This window comes from Bubalus bubalis, chromosome 9 (genome assembly GCF_019923935.1).
Source record: "Bubalus bubalis isolate 160015118507 breed Murrah chromosome 9, NDDB_SH_1, whole genome shotgun sequence".
NCBI lineage: Eukaryota > Metazoa > Chordata > Mammalia > Artiodactyla > Bovidae > Bubalus > Bubalus bubalis.
This window is the reverse complement of record NC_059165.1, coordinates 40,773,932-40,787,748: the sequence shown is the minus strand read 5'-3', so window position 1 is coordinate 40,787,748 and position 13,817 is coordinate 40,773,932. Positions and strand designations below refer to the sequence as shown.

The 13,817-nt window shown below is 41.7% G+C and overlaps 1 long non-coding RNA gene across 1 annotated transcript in view; it reads left to right on the top strand.

Annotated features, from left to right (window-relative positions):
* LOC102403646 overlaps window positions 1-13,817 on the top strand; it is a 473,607-nt gene that overhangs the window by 237,100 nt on the left and 222,690 nt on the right. The window lies entirely within an intron of this gene.

Sequence of the window (13,817 nt, the reverse complement as noted above, 5' to 3'; positions counted from 1 at the left end):
TTCAATGAAATAATGAACATAAGCACTGGGCTTATTATTTGTTGTATCAGTTTAGTTCAGTCGCTCAGTCGTATCCGACTCTTTGCAACCCCATGAACTGCAGCTCGCCAGGACTCCCCATCCATCACCAACTGCTGGAATCCACCCAAACCCATGTCCATCGAGTTGGTAATGCCATCCAACCATCTCATCCTCTGTCGTCCCCTTCTCCTCCTGCCCTCAATCTTTCCCAGCATCAGGGTCTTTTCAAATGAGTCAGCTCTTCGCATCAGGTAGCCAGAATATTGGAGTTTCAGCTTCAACATCGATCCTTCCAATGAACACTTAGGACTGATCTCCTTTAGGATGGACTGGTTGGATCTCCTTGCAGTCCAAGGGACTCTCAAGAGTCTTCTCCAACACCACAGTTCAAAAGCATCAATTCTTCGGTGCTCAGCTTTCTTTATAGTCCAATTCTCACATCCCATACTCAATAAATGGCAAGAGTTACTAACAGTTAGTATCTTCAGATCTCCTGAGCATGGGGCCAGTCAAAATGAATGAGGAGGGAGAAATGTCTGAGGCTCTGGAAGCCCTATGACACACAGGGCACCAGAAATCTTACCCACATCTCTTTGCCACTTTGTTCCCACCACTTACGTGTTTGATATGGTCATGCCTTCAGTTCTGCAGTTCCTACCTTGGGCAGGCTGTCCACAATAGGATGTGGGGACCTGCAGGTGACTCATAAAGTCTGACAATAGGATGTGGGGACCTGCAGGTGACTCATAAAGTCTCACTTATCAAAGCTCTTTATCTTGCAGGGCTTCAGTATACTAGTTGAATGAAAAAATGGAGCAAATAAACTGATGACTCAGTGGTAAAGAATCCACCTGGAATGCAGGAGATTTGAGTTCAATCCACAGGTCGGGAAGATCCCCTGGAGAATGAAATGGCTACCCAATCCAATATTCTTGCCTGGAGAAATCCATGGACAGAGGAGCCTGGTGGACTACAATCCATGGGCTGCAAAAGAGTAGGACTTGACCTAGCAACTAAACACACAAACACATGTAGGCTAAAGCAGTACGTGTTACACACGCACACACAAACACAGGCTCTTCTAGTTGGTGACTTTCCGCTTATTATTCCTTGACGGAACACTTTGGAAATGGAGATCATTTTGTATATTCCACATGTTATAGATTGATTTAGGTTGAGATGACAAATTGATATTAGCCAAATCTCAGGTCAGTTCAGAGATGGAGAGATGGGGTCCAGCAGTAGGCTTTTTTTTTTTTTTCCCTAAGCCAGGACCTTCCTGACAGTCCACAGTCTACACAGGGAACAGCAGCTAGGCTCATGAGGATTTTCAAAGGCAGGACAGAATGACATGACGGAAACGGTGGGTGGGGAACAGGAAATAGCATGGCTCGCTGTTATACAGGCTCAGGTTGCTGACTGTCATATACAATAAATCTGCTGAAAATGTTAAGGCGATTAAATAAAATAAAGAGAATACAAATGTGGGAAAAAGTTATTGTAATTGGATATTCCAGAACTCGAGACCAGGCATAATGTTTTTATAATAGTGTATATAATAGAGTGTTCTATTCAATAACATAACGATTAAGTAATTGAACAACATTATTTCAAAATATTTTCTGGGTTGGATCTTATGTCCCAGCATCTCAAACACACATAGTTCTAGTTATGAGAATCTGCAGTGTTAGGACAGCAAGCTCCAGCCCACAGAACATCTGGTTTCAACCAATGTTCCCAGTCTCTTGTCTTTATAAGCAGCAAATCTGGAGGACCAGGTTTGCACGTTTGGGTCATTTGATTCACGGGAGGCACAGATACTCTTGGCCACTTGTTATGGCTGGTAGCCAGAGGTACCTGACTTCAATGCCTAAGAGTAAAAATTGTTCTGTGCTTTTTGTTTAGTCACCTATGTGTCTTGTAAGTCCCTGGTGCCTACACAATACTCTGTGATGGGTCAGGATTCAGTCACTGACAAAAAAAAAAGTACTCATTGAGAACCAACCATGAGGCAAGTTCCCTGCCTTCACAAATTTAAGATTCAGCAGAGGAGACAGATATTAAGCGAATCGATGCTTAAATGGTTATCTGATTTCAGTTGTGAAGAATGAATCAGAGGAGAATGATGGGGTATCATAAGGGAGGATGCTTATCTGGTCTGGAGGGCAGCAAGGCTCATCCTTGTAAAGGAGGAAAGCAACATTTAAACCAGTGGCTGACTTCGTCAACAGAAAAGGCAAAAGGTGGGAGTGGAGAAGGCATTTCAGACAGAGATCAGTGCGTGCAAATGCCCAAAGGCAGAAGGGGTGAGACATGTTGAGGAGCCTGGAGAAAGAAGGTCAGTATGGCGGGAGTGGGGGCAGCTACAGGGAGCTGACAGGAGATAAGTGAGGTGGGGGGGCCCTGCTGAGGACAAAGCTAGATCTTGTTCTCAAAGATGCCATCTAATAGAGAAACAACTGCTTCTCAGAAGTATATTTTGTTCATTAGGCTCTCAAAACAAAACAAAAAATGTATATCTAATGAACACTTGCTCCTTCCAGTTTGTTCCCACTAAGGGCAAAAGCAAAAAAAAAAAAAAAGAAATGCAATTCAAAGTCTTTCCCACTCATGGTGGGTTGGTAAAAAGCTCAGTGCATTTCTGTTACCAGTGTTTTCCAAGTGTGGGTTATTTCTGACAGAAGGGCTTAATCAAAGTTCGCCAAAGAATCAGAATATATGTATACATAAAATGAGGAATTGGCTCACATCACCATGGGGACTGAGAAGTCCTGAGATCTGCAGTCGGAAAGGTGGAGATGCTGGAGGGCCAATTGTGTGGTTCCAGTCCCTGCTTGAAGGCCTGATAACCAGAAGATCCCATGGTGTAAGTTTCAGTCTGAAAGCTGGCAGGCTCAAAATCCAGGAAGAATCAATGTTTTAGTTTGAGTACAAAGGCTGGAAAAGACCAATGTCTCAGCTCAAATACATTTTTCTTTTTTTTCTTTTTATTTATTTTAAGTTGAAGGATAATTGCTTTACAGTATTGTGTTGGTTTCTATGAAACATCAACATGTATCACTTGTAGGTTTACCCATGTATCCTCCTGCTTGAACATCCCTTCCACCTCCCTCCCCATGCCATCTCTCTAGGTTGTTACTGAGCCCTGGTTTGAGTCCCCTGAGTCATACAGCAAATTCCCATTGGCTATCTATTTTGCATATGGTAATGTATGTTTCCATGTTACTCTCTCCATACACCTCACCTTTTCCTTCCTCTCTCTGCCAGCCATGTCCATAAGTCTGTTCTCTATGTCTGTGTCACCATTACGGCTCTGCAGATAGGTTCATCAGTACCTTCTTTCTAAATTCCATATATATACATTAGTGTATGATTTTCTTTTTCTCTTTCTGACTTACTTCATTCTGTATAATAGGCACTAGGTTCATCCACCCCATTAGGACTGACTCAAATGCATTCCTTTTTATGGCAGAGTAATATCCCATTGTACCACAGCTTCTTTATCCATTCATCTGTCGATGGACATCTAGGTTGCTTCCATGTCCTAGCTATTGTAAATAAAGCTGCGATGAACATTGGGGTACATGTGTCCTTTTCAATTTTGTTTTCCTTAGTGTATATGCCTAGTAGTGGTATTGTTGGGTCATATGGTGGTTTTATTTCTAGTTTTTCAAGGAATCTCCATACTGTTCTCCATAGTGGCTGTATCAATTTATATTCCCACCAAAAATGCAAGAGGATAATAAGGTCATTTTTCTTAGAGACAAACATTTTTATAGTAAACTCTCAGAGATGTTTTATCTGGACCAGGACTTGGCCCAAGTGGACCTTGAGACTAAGCTGACCAGCCCGAGTGGACCTTGTCATGTGGCAGGACAGGACAGGGTTGGTGTCACACAGTCTGGGCTGGATGGCGTGGTAGGTGACTACTCATAAAGACCTAACAGAGCCTGACAGTAGCCACAGAAAGACTGCTATCATTATTCAACCAGTATTCAATAGACAGAAGCTGTTACGGTTGTTGATGCCAGTGTTATCATTTTTAATATAGGTACCAGCTTATAACTGGCATTAGCAGAGTCAAGCTGTTGGCAGCACAGACTGGGAATCAAGGACACCGTGCCTGTCCAGAGAGGACCGGTGAGAGTCAACTAAGATCCAGATCCCAGAAGAAATGGCCTATTAGGCTGTTGCTCAGCCAGAGCCTGAGGCACTAGGTGAATAAAGAGAAAGATCCAGTCTTGGAATCTGAAGGAGGTTGGCTGCTGAGAATGAAGTGGGAGTTCTATACTCTTTGAGGCAAAAGGTCATTGCAGAGGAGAGTCTGACCAGGTATTAGTTTCCATAAACAAAATGTAACTAGCGGCTCAGTTCAGTTCAGCCACTCAGTTGTGTCCGACTCTTTGCAACCCCATGAACTGTAGCACTCCAGGCCTCCCTGTCCATCACCAACTCCCAGAGCTTGCTCAGACTCATGTCCATTGAGTCGGTGATGCCATCCAACCATCTCATCCTCTGTCGTCCCCTTCTCCTCCTGCCCTCAATCTTTCCCAGCATCAGGATATTTTCCAGTGAGTGAGTTCTTCACATCAGATGGCCAAAGTATTGGAATTTCAGCTTCAGCATCAGTCCTTCCAATGAATATCCTGGACTGATCTCCTTTAGGATGGACTGGTTGGATCTCCTTGCAGTCCAAGAGGCTCTCAAGAGTCTTCTCCAACACCACAGTTCAAAAGCATCAATTCTCAGTGCTCAGCTTTCTTTACAGTCCAACTCTCACATCCATACATGACTACTATAAAAACCATAGCTTTGACTAGATAGACCTTTGTTGGTAAAGTAATGTCTCTGCTTTTTAATATGCTGACTAGATTGGTCATAGCTTTTCTTCCAAGGAGCAAGTGCCTTTTAATTTCATGGCTGCAGTAACCATCTGCAGTGATTTGGGAGCCCAAGAAAATAAAGTCTGCCACTGTTTCCACTATTTCCCCATCTATTTGCCATGAAGTGATGGGACTGAATGCCATGATCTTCCTATTTTGAATGTTGAGTTTTAAGCCAGCTTTTTCACTCTCCTCTTTGACTTTCATCAAGAGGTTCTTTTAGTTCCTCTTCACTTTCTGCCATAAGAGTGGTATCATGTGCATATCTGAGGTTGTTGATATTTCTCCTGAAAATCTTGATTCTAGCTTCTGCTTCATCTAGACTGACATTTAGCATGATGTACTCTGCATATAAGTTAAATAAGTAGGGTCATAATATACAGCCTTGGCATACTCCTTTCCCAATTTGGAACCACTCAATTGTTCCATGTACAGTTCTAATGGTTGCTTCTTGACCTGCACACAGATTTCTCAGGAGACGGGTAACATGGTCTGGTATTCCCATCTCTTGAAGAATTTTCCACAGTTTGTTGTGATCCACACAAAGACTTTGGCATAATCAATAAAGCAGAAATAGATGTTTTTCTGCAATTCTCTTTTTCGATTATCCAGCAGGTGTTGGCAATTCGATCTCGGTTCCTCTGCCTTTTCTAAATCCAGCTGGCACATCTGGAAATTCACAGTTCACATACTGTTGAAACCTAGCTTGGAGAATTTTGAGGATTACTTTGCTAGCATGTGAGATGAGTGCAGTTGTCTGGTGGTTTGAACATTTTTTGCTGTTACCTTTCTTTGGGATTGGAATGAAAACTGACCTTTTCTAGTCCTATGGCCACTGCTGAGTTTTCCAAATTTGTTGGCATATTGAACGCAACACTTTTACAGCATCATCTTTTAGAATTCCATCTGCAATGAAGGAGCCACAGGAGACACAGTTTCAATTCCTGAGTTGGGAAGATCCCCTGGAGGAGGGCATGGCAATCCACTCCAGTATTCTTACCTGGAGAATTCCACGGACAGAGGAGACTGGCGGGCAACAGTCCACAGGGTTGCAAAGTGTCGAACACGACTGAAATGACTTAGCACACACGTACGCACACAGAGTTCTCAAAGTGCAACCCCCGGACTAGCAGCTACTGTATTATCTAGGATCTGGTTAAAGAAGGTGATTCTCTGGCCCCATCTTCTGCCTATTGTACAGAAACTTTGGGGTTGGGGCTCAACAACCCATGTTTTAATAAACCTTCCTGATGATTCTGGTACCTGCAAGAGTTTGAGAACCACTGGTCCAGAGGAAGGCGGGAGCTGAAGTGTGCACAGCTAAGGGACACCAAGGCTGCTTCCCTGTCAGGGTCATGCAAGTGCCAGGACACCAGTCAGGACACAGTCCAGCTTCTGTTCTGATTTCTCTTCCCTTGGTAGTGACTTCTCATGTACCGGCAGTCACTTTCTCTGCCCTGCTTCTCTTTGTGCCCACAAATAAGCATAACACTTGGAGCGGATAATTAAAGGACTCTCTCATTAATCATTGTTAGTTCTTTATTTAATATTTTTTAATGTAGAGATTAGGGAGGGCAGAATTAGAATACATTTCCTAATATATCTGAGGTGGTGGATAACTTTATGAACATCTCCTAGGGGTTTTTTTTGTTTGTTTGTTTGAAAGGAAGGGCTCCTCTGTAGTACCCCATGCCTGATGAAGTGTTCAGTACTTGCCTGGTATTGGCAAGGACACCCTGCAGTTTCTCCTTCACCATCCAAATGCAGGTTTGGAATAGAAGAGGGTGATTCTGCAGCAAAGATCTGACAGAGGGAGGCAGCATAGAGGTAGGATAAACACAGAAGGTGTTATGGCAGAAGCACAGATTATGAATCCAGACGGACCTACACAGAGCATTAGGATTCAAAGAGGTAATGCATGCGTCTAAGATGCCAAGCTTAAATTAATTGTCCAATAAGTATATGCAATGAAATTGTATTTTTCCCTAACCTCTTTCCCAAGTTCCTTGGGATCCACAACAGTTTAGTTTACTGGGTACAGTCTGAGATAATCACCAATGTTTACTGAGATCTTATCAGTTAGATGATTTTACTCTGTGTAACCAAAACCTAATTCAAACCAGTGTAAATGATAAGAAATGTTATTTCATAATACAGATCACCCAACTAAAGGAGGGATTCCAGGAGTGATGCAACTAGGACCCGTTGGTTCTGACCCATTCTCTTGGTTCTGACCCATTCTGCATCTCACACTGGCTTCCCTCATGGTCACAAGATGACTGACAGCAATAGCCGAAATTATGTGCTTTCTTGCTCACATCCAGAAGAGGAAAGGAAAATACCTCTTCCAGCTACTCACTCTTATTGGACCAATATGAGTCATGTGCTTTCCCTGAGAATAAGAACATGCACTGATTGGCTGCTTTTCAGAAGTCTGGATATTTGATCTAGTCTCTGACATCCCATTACACAAACTATAATAGAAGTATCTCTGAACCTGGGGGGTAATATGAGCTTCCTCTGAGTTTCATAGGCTGAGTTTTGATGGAAGGATAAATAGCTAGAAATAAAGAAAAGGAGAGCCAAATATGTTCACTACAGTTTTCTACATCCCAGGGACTGTGTTAAGCATTCTATATGTATTTTTTTATTTGATCTTCACAGCCACCCTCTAAGGTTGCTCTTTTTATGGATAAGGAAAGAGAAATTCAGAGAGGTTAAATCTCTCACTTGCTCTATATCCCTGGCAAGGTTGACAGAACAAGAATATAGACTCAAGCCCCAGAGCCATGCTCTTCACCTCTGCGTTGTCTGGTTGGCTCACCCCTTTGGGGTAGTGGCTCAAACTTTGGCCTCACAGTGCAGGGCGTCCAGGGACCCTGGCACTAGCCCAGCGAGGTGGACTCATTTTTACCCCATGCTGAGGAATAATGGGAACATTCTGGAAAGAACTTGAGCCCTGCTCTCAGGTTTCCACAGTTATTTGTCTGTTGTTACCAAACACTAAAGACTTTAAAAATTCACTGTGGTCATATAGGCAGGAAAAATGACCTCATGCTTGCAACCACAAATCCAAAATGCTCTGGAATCTGTAAGAAGAACTGCATTTTAATTAGAAGAGAGAAAGAGCAATGAAGACGTTTCTTGGATTTTTTTTTTTAAACCCTCCCCTGGCTTGCCTTCAGGCCAAAATGTGACAAGTGCCCTAAATCTGATAACAAACACACACTTCTGAAATCATTGTTAGCTTTCCTTAAAAAAAAAAAAAAAAAAATCACATTAGTTTCCCGTTACCAGTAAGAGTTCAAGAATGCATAGCCTTGAAATGCAGCACATGAGAACACAGGGAGTCAGCCCCATTAAATATTAAAAAGTAAAAATGGAGCTCTCAACCCATTTTCCTCTTTGCTTAGAAGGTTGTTTTTTGTTTGGTTTTTTTTAATTGTATCAGGTCCTCAGAACCTTGAACCTGGCATTATAAAAAGGCTTGTAGTTTATCCCTAAAAACCTAGTCACTGGTTATTGTCCATGTATTGTTCTCAACCACTGGGTCAAGCTTCCCAACTGATGATGAAGTTTTCCTGACACTGGAGAGCAATAATGCAGCATCAATTAGCTACTGCATCCTGTGGTTTGTAAATAGAAACCACTGGCCTTTGACACAGTAGCTACTTAATAAAAAGGCAAGACAAGGAAACAAGATGAGGGAACTTTTACATGTTATGAATATATTATATGGCTTCCTATATGTATATATTATAAGACACACACTTTCCTGAGAGCCTTATATGTATTGTCTCATGCAGTACTCTCAACAGGCCAGTGTGATTTTTTTATCCCACTTTATAGGTAAGCACACTGAAACCTAGAAAAAGTAATTAACTATGTGCAAGTTAGAATTCAGCTAAAACTAGAATATGCAGTTGAAAATTTAAGGATAAAACACTCTTTCTGTAAAGAGCCAGAAAGTAAATATTTTGAACTCTATGGACCATGAGGTCTCTGCCAGGATCTCCTAACTCTGCCATTGTACCATGAAGACATTCACAGATAAAATGTAAACAAAACGTATGGCTGTGTTCCAATAAAAATTATGTATGAAAACAATCACTGGCCTAGATTTGGTCTGCAGGTCATATTTTATTGAAACCTGGCTTAAAGCAATGCTTCTCAAACTATCTGTGACAAATTACCAGCCAACTTTTCCTTTTAATTTCTGGTATATCATAATTGATACTTTTGTAAAATACCATAAAATGAATTAACAGAGAATGAAATTTAAAAAGGAAATATTTTTTTTTAAATTTGCTATTGGATTCAATGGACATAAAATTACTCCCTCAAACTGTGGTAAAGGTTCATAAACACTCTGAATTTCTGTACTTGACATGGGTCAGTAATGAATAATCCATGGCATGACACCATTCCATGAATGACACTTTGAGTAGCTGTCCTTTAAGAAGTAAGATGTTTAGGGACTTCCCTGGCAGCACAGTGGTTAAGACTTCTTACTTTCACTGCAGAGGGTGTGGGTTCAATCCCTGGTTGGGGAACTAGGATCTCACATATGGTGTGGCCAAAAACATGAAGACGTAAGATGTTTATTTATTTGATATTTATCCATTTGGCTGTGCCAGGTCTTAGCTGTAGCATGTGGGAACTTTAGTTATGGCATGAGAATCTTAGCTGTAGCATGTGAGATCTAGGTGCCAGACCAGGGATTGAACCTTGTTCCCCTGCCTGGGAGCGAAGAGTCCTAGCTGCTGGACCACCAGGGAAGTCCCGTAAGATGTTTATTATTTCACCTAACAGTTAATGTAGGGGTTGGCAGGTTTGACAGTTTAACCATGCTATCAAGGACCCAGATTTTTTCCTCGTCTCATTTTGTGATCCTTGGCATTTCTCTCTCTTTCTGATTCAAGATGGTGGCTACAGTCATCATTGCATTCTCACGTAGCAATGTCCCAAAGCAGGAAGGAAGGAGGAGAGGCAAACAGAGCTTTCCACGTGTGCTACAATCTCTTTTATTAGGCAGGACAAACTTTCCCCAAGCAGCAGTCTTCTCCGATATTTATTTGGCTGTGGGTCACATAATTCATACCTATAGCAGTCTCTAGGAAAGGTTAATAGGAATCCCATGGTTGGCTTAGCCCAATTGTGATTTGTCCCCTCAGACTGGATCCAGAGCCACCTGATCAAATTAGGATTCTGTGAACCAAAGAGGATGTCAGCTCTAGGAATGTGCTTAAGGAAACCTAGCTATATGTCTAAGATTGGGGCTGGCAATCTTGATCTGTTCAACCCCAAAACGGTGCTTCATTCATTCCTGTAGTTTATCCCAGTGAAAGAATTCTCCTACTGTGGTTCTGGCTTTATGATCTGTATACATTTAATCATCTGTGTGGAGCTTTAAAAATTATAGTGTGCTTCCATGTGCATTATACAATTTTAAAGTCAGTGCTTCCATGTTGATACCAATAGGATGCCAGAGGATGGAATTTAAGCCTGGGGATGATGATCATACAACAGAAAGAAGCAACATCAGAACATTGGCTTCCAACACTCTTCACTGAGTTTGTCCCAAGGTGTTTGACCATTGGTTCCACACTTATCAATCAGCAACAACAAAGCAACAGCCAGCCTATCTAGGCAAAAGGTCAACTGACTGTGATGAATGGGCTGGCTGGGTCAACAGAAATGATCCATCTTTCATCATGTTGCTCTAGATGGTGTCCTATAAGGTGACCAAGAGTCCTAATTTATCGGTGACTGAGGGTTTTCCTGGGATGCAGGACTTTCAAATTTTAAAACCAGGACAGACCTAGTTTTCAATTTTAAAACAGAAGTCCCAGGAAAACTGGGATAATTTGGTCATTCTAGTTTCTGGCCTCTATCTACTATCAAACTGTGCTTCTGTGTATTAGTTGCTGTACTAAGTTCACAGGCCCCTCAGTTTTCCTAGCAAATCGATAAGCAATGTGTCTAGCTTTCTCTTGTGAATGATATTTTTCCTGTAATTAAAACATCTAAACTAAGAGAACCACATGTATATTTTAACTATTCTTTGCTTCTTCCACTGTTGAAGATTTCCCTGGGAAATTTTTAGAAATATTTTTCCTTGATTGTGAAGAAAGGCATACGGAAGATCTTGTCAACTTTTGCTTCTGCTGCTTTTCTGTCTGCTCCCAAGCCCAACAAAGGTACATGGCAGCAGGTCTCAGAACCCACCCGTGGAGCTATTTGTATTTAAAGATACTTCAACCTGTTCACTGGTTATGCACTGCTGCTCTTACCTGTCTATTAGAAATCATGTAGGACCCTTTAAAAAGTTAAACTTTCTGGATCCTGTACAATGCCTATATTGGGAGTCAGGTATGGATAAGGAATGCGGAGTGGGTTTGGGCCCAGGGACTTTTATTGATGCTTTTCATAAAGTTCCCCAGGTATTCCTAACATAACTGCCGCCAGCCTTAGAAGCAACTGGCTAGAATATGTCACTCAACCTGAGTGACAACTAAAATTGTAGTTGTACTATTAAAAAAGAACCTTACAAAATTGCAAAATTGCTCATCTTTGCCTTTCTTCCCTTCTCTCTCTTTTTCTCCCTTTCTTCCTCCTTTTCTTCAATGGTAGCAATTTATGTGAACATTGAGGGCAATTTAAAGCAATGTTCATGGATTGAAACTTATAGATCTTTGAAGTGAATTAAAATATAACTTCTGAAAATTCAGAAGGCTGTTGCCATCTAAAGGAATGTGAGGCTCAAACAGAAGCTCGGAAGAAAGAGATCTCTGGGTTTATTCCTAGCCAGGACGTACCAGGCTGTGTTACTCTTCCCCTATCATCATCTGTGTGGTCTACTTCTCATGCCTTCATGGTCCACATACATGGAGAAGCAGTGGACAGAGGCACATTTGATTTTACACTGCTTGTTAGGCCACTGGTCTCGTGGCTAAGCCAGGCTACAGAGATGAGAAATCACAGCCTAGCTTCCTGTAATATGACAAAAGCAAGCTGCGTAGCAGTAAATGTTCTCATTAGGGCCTCTTTAACTGCTCAGACTGATTCTATTTTTTCAGCCACCAGAATAGTTAATACAATGTGTGGGACAACATGATTTCCATTGGGGCACAATCAAAAAAGAAGCTACTTTCCGCACTTTCTTTAATCTCTTTCCTTACATCAACCTGAAGCAGAGCAGAGGTCCCCTGGGATTCCTGCTCATCAGCCCTGCCTCCTACAAAAGGGAGATTTTGCCTCGACAGTTCCAAAGAGTCTCGATTCAAAGGTAAAACAATTAGTACACATTAATCATCACAAGGATGGTACTAAAAGCATAATCCTCTTAGAACTGGAACAAATTAAATGGAAAGTAGCAGTATAAAATCAAGCAGAAAAAGACCACACAAATGCAAGAAAGATGAGAGGACATTACTCTGAAATCCCAAATGTCACTGCCAAAGAGGGCGCCCAAGCATCATCTTCTCTGGTCTTGACACCAAAGTTACCCTGCCTTCTTCAGCTGCCTGTAAAACCCAAATGCTCTCCATACGAGGGCCACATAACTATCTTCTCACAAATCTAGAAATGTTGTGAACACCTGCAGGTACAGTTACATAGTCTGACATCTGATGTATTTTCCAAATGTGGAGGCTCGCCCCCTAAAGCCTGGAATAGACCACCAAGGATTTCTCCAGGAAGATGGGAGGAGAAAAGAAGCCTGCTTTTCTACAAAAGGAGGATCTTCACTGAAATTTCCAAATGAGGTCAGCCCTGGGTGAAAGTTTGGTATAGACAAGGAATGTTAGCTTCCTTTGATCCTAGAACTCCGACTTCCCTCTTTTCTCTTTTCTGAGCTTCAGCCTTGAGGTGAGAGCTGTCTGGGAAGAGAAGCCATGTAATGCAAGAAGTAATACTGCTGTCATGCCCTGTGGCAGCTGGGAGGCATGAATGATGGATGGGTCCTTCCTTCGTGGAAGGATAGACTATGCTGATGATAGATATACCCAAAATCCAGGTAAGGGTTCAAAGGTATCTTTCATCCTTCCTCAAGTTGCCCTTTCTGGGACCCTGAATGTTCCTTTTTGACCTCCTTCATGCTTCTTAGGAACCTGGCTTATAAGTTCAGTTCCTTAATTTATTCTTGAAGCTCATACTACTGATTAATGGCCCAAGATTTTAAACTGTCTGTTTTTGTTCTCACCTATCCCCTTTTTTTTCAGCTCAGTGTATCACTACTAGAAATAGATAGCATGATGCTAGGAAGAAGGCCAACAGTCATTGGCCCGAGTTGAGATTCTTGCTTGCAAGCTCCCCAGAGTCCTCCTAGGTCAATGCTGTGTGTCTGTCAGACATATTAAGGAGGTGTTTGGTTTACCCGCCCATGGCAGAGTTTAAGTCATGTGATTATAAACTTTGTGCCATTTCCAAAATGGAAAATATTCAGCTTTTGATGAGATTATTAGCTTTCCTCCTGTCCGGGTCCAACAAATGAAAACCAGATTTGTATGAATAAATAACAATCAAGCGCTGAAATGATTTATTTAGTGAAGTTACTGTTTTGGAAACTAAATCGATGTGTCATGTCAAGATCCAATCTGCCCTTCACTCACATGGCAAAGGAGACTTCTCCAGGGTCTACTAGGAAAAAAAAAAAAATGCTGGAATCCTATTAATAGTTTACTCCCGCTATCTGAGAATTACAGTGGAATCCAGCTATGAGAACAAAAGCTCGAAATAATGTTTCTGAGAACATCCTGATAGTGGTGTGTGCTATTTCTTATTGTATTCAAGACACCATGAATAACTCTCCCCCAGAAGGAAAGGAAACAAAGCAAAGGGTAACATATTTTCCCACTGTGTAAATTTCCTTCCTCCAGGAGAAATAGAATTGGAAGACAAAGGCTATGGTCA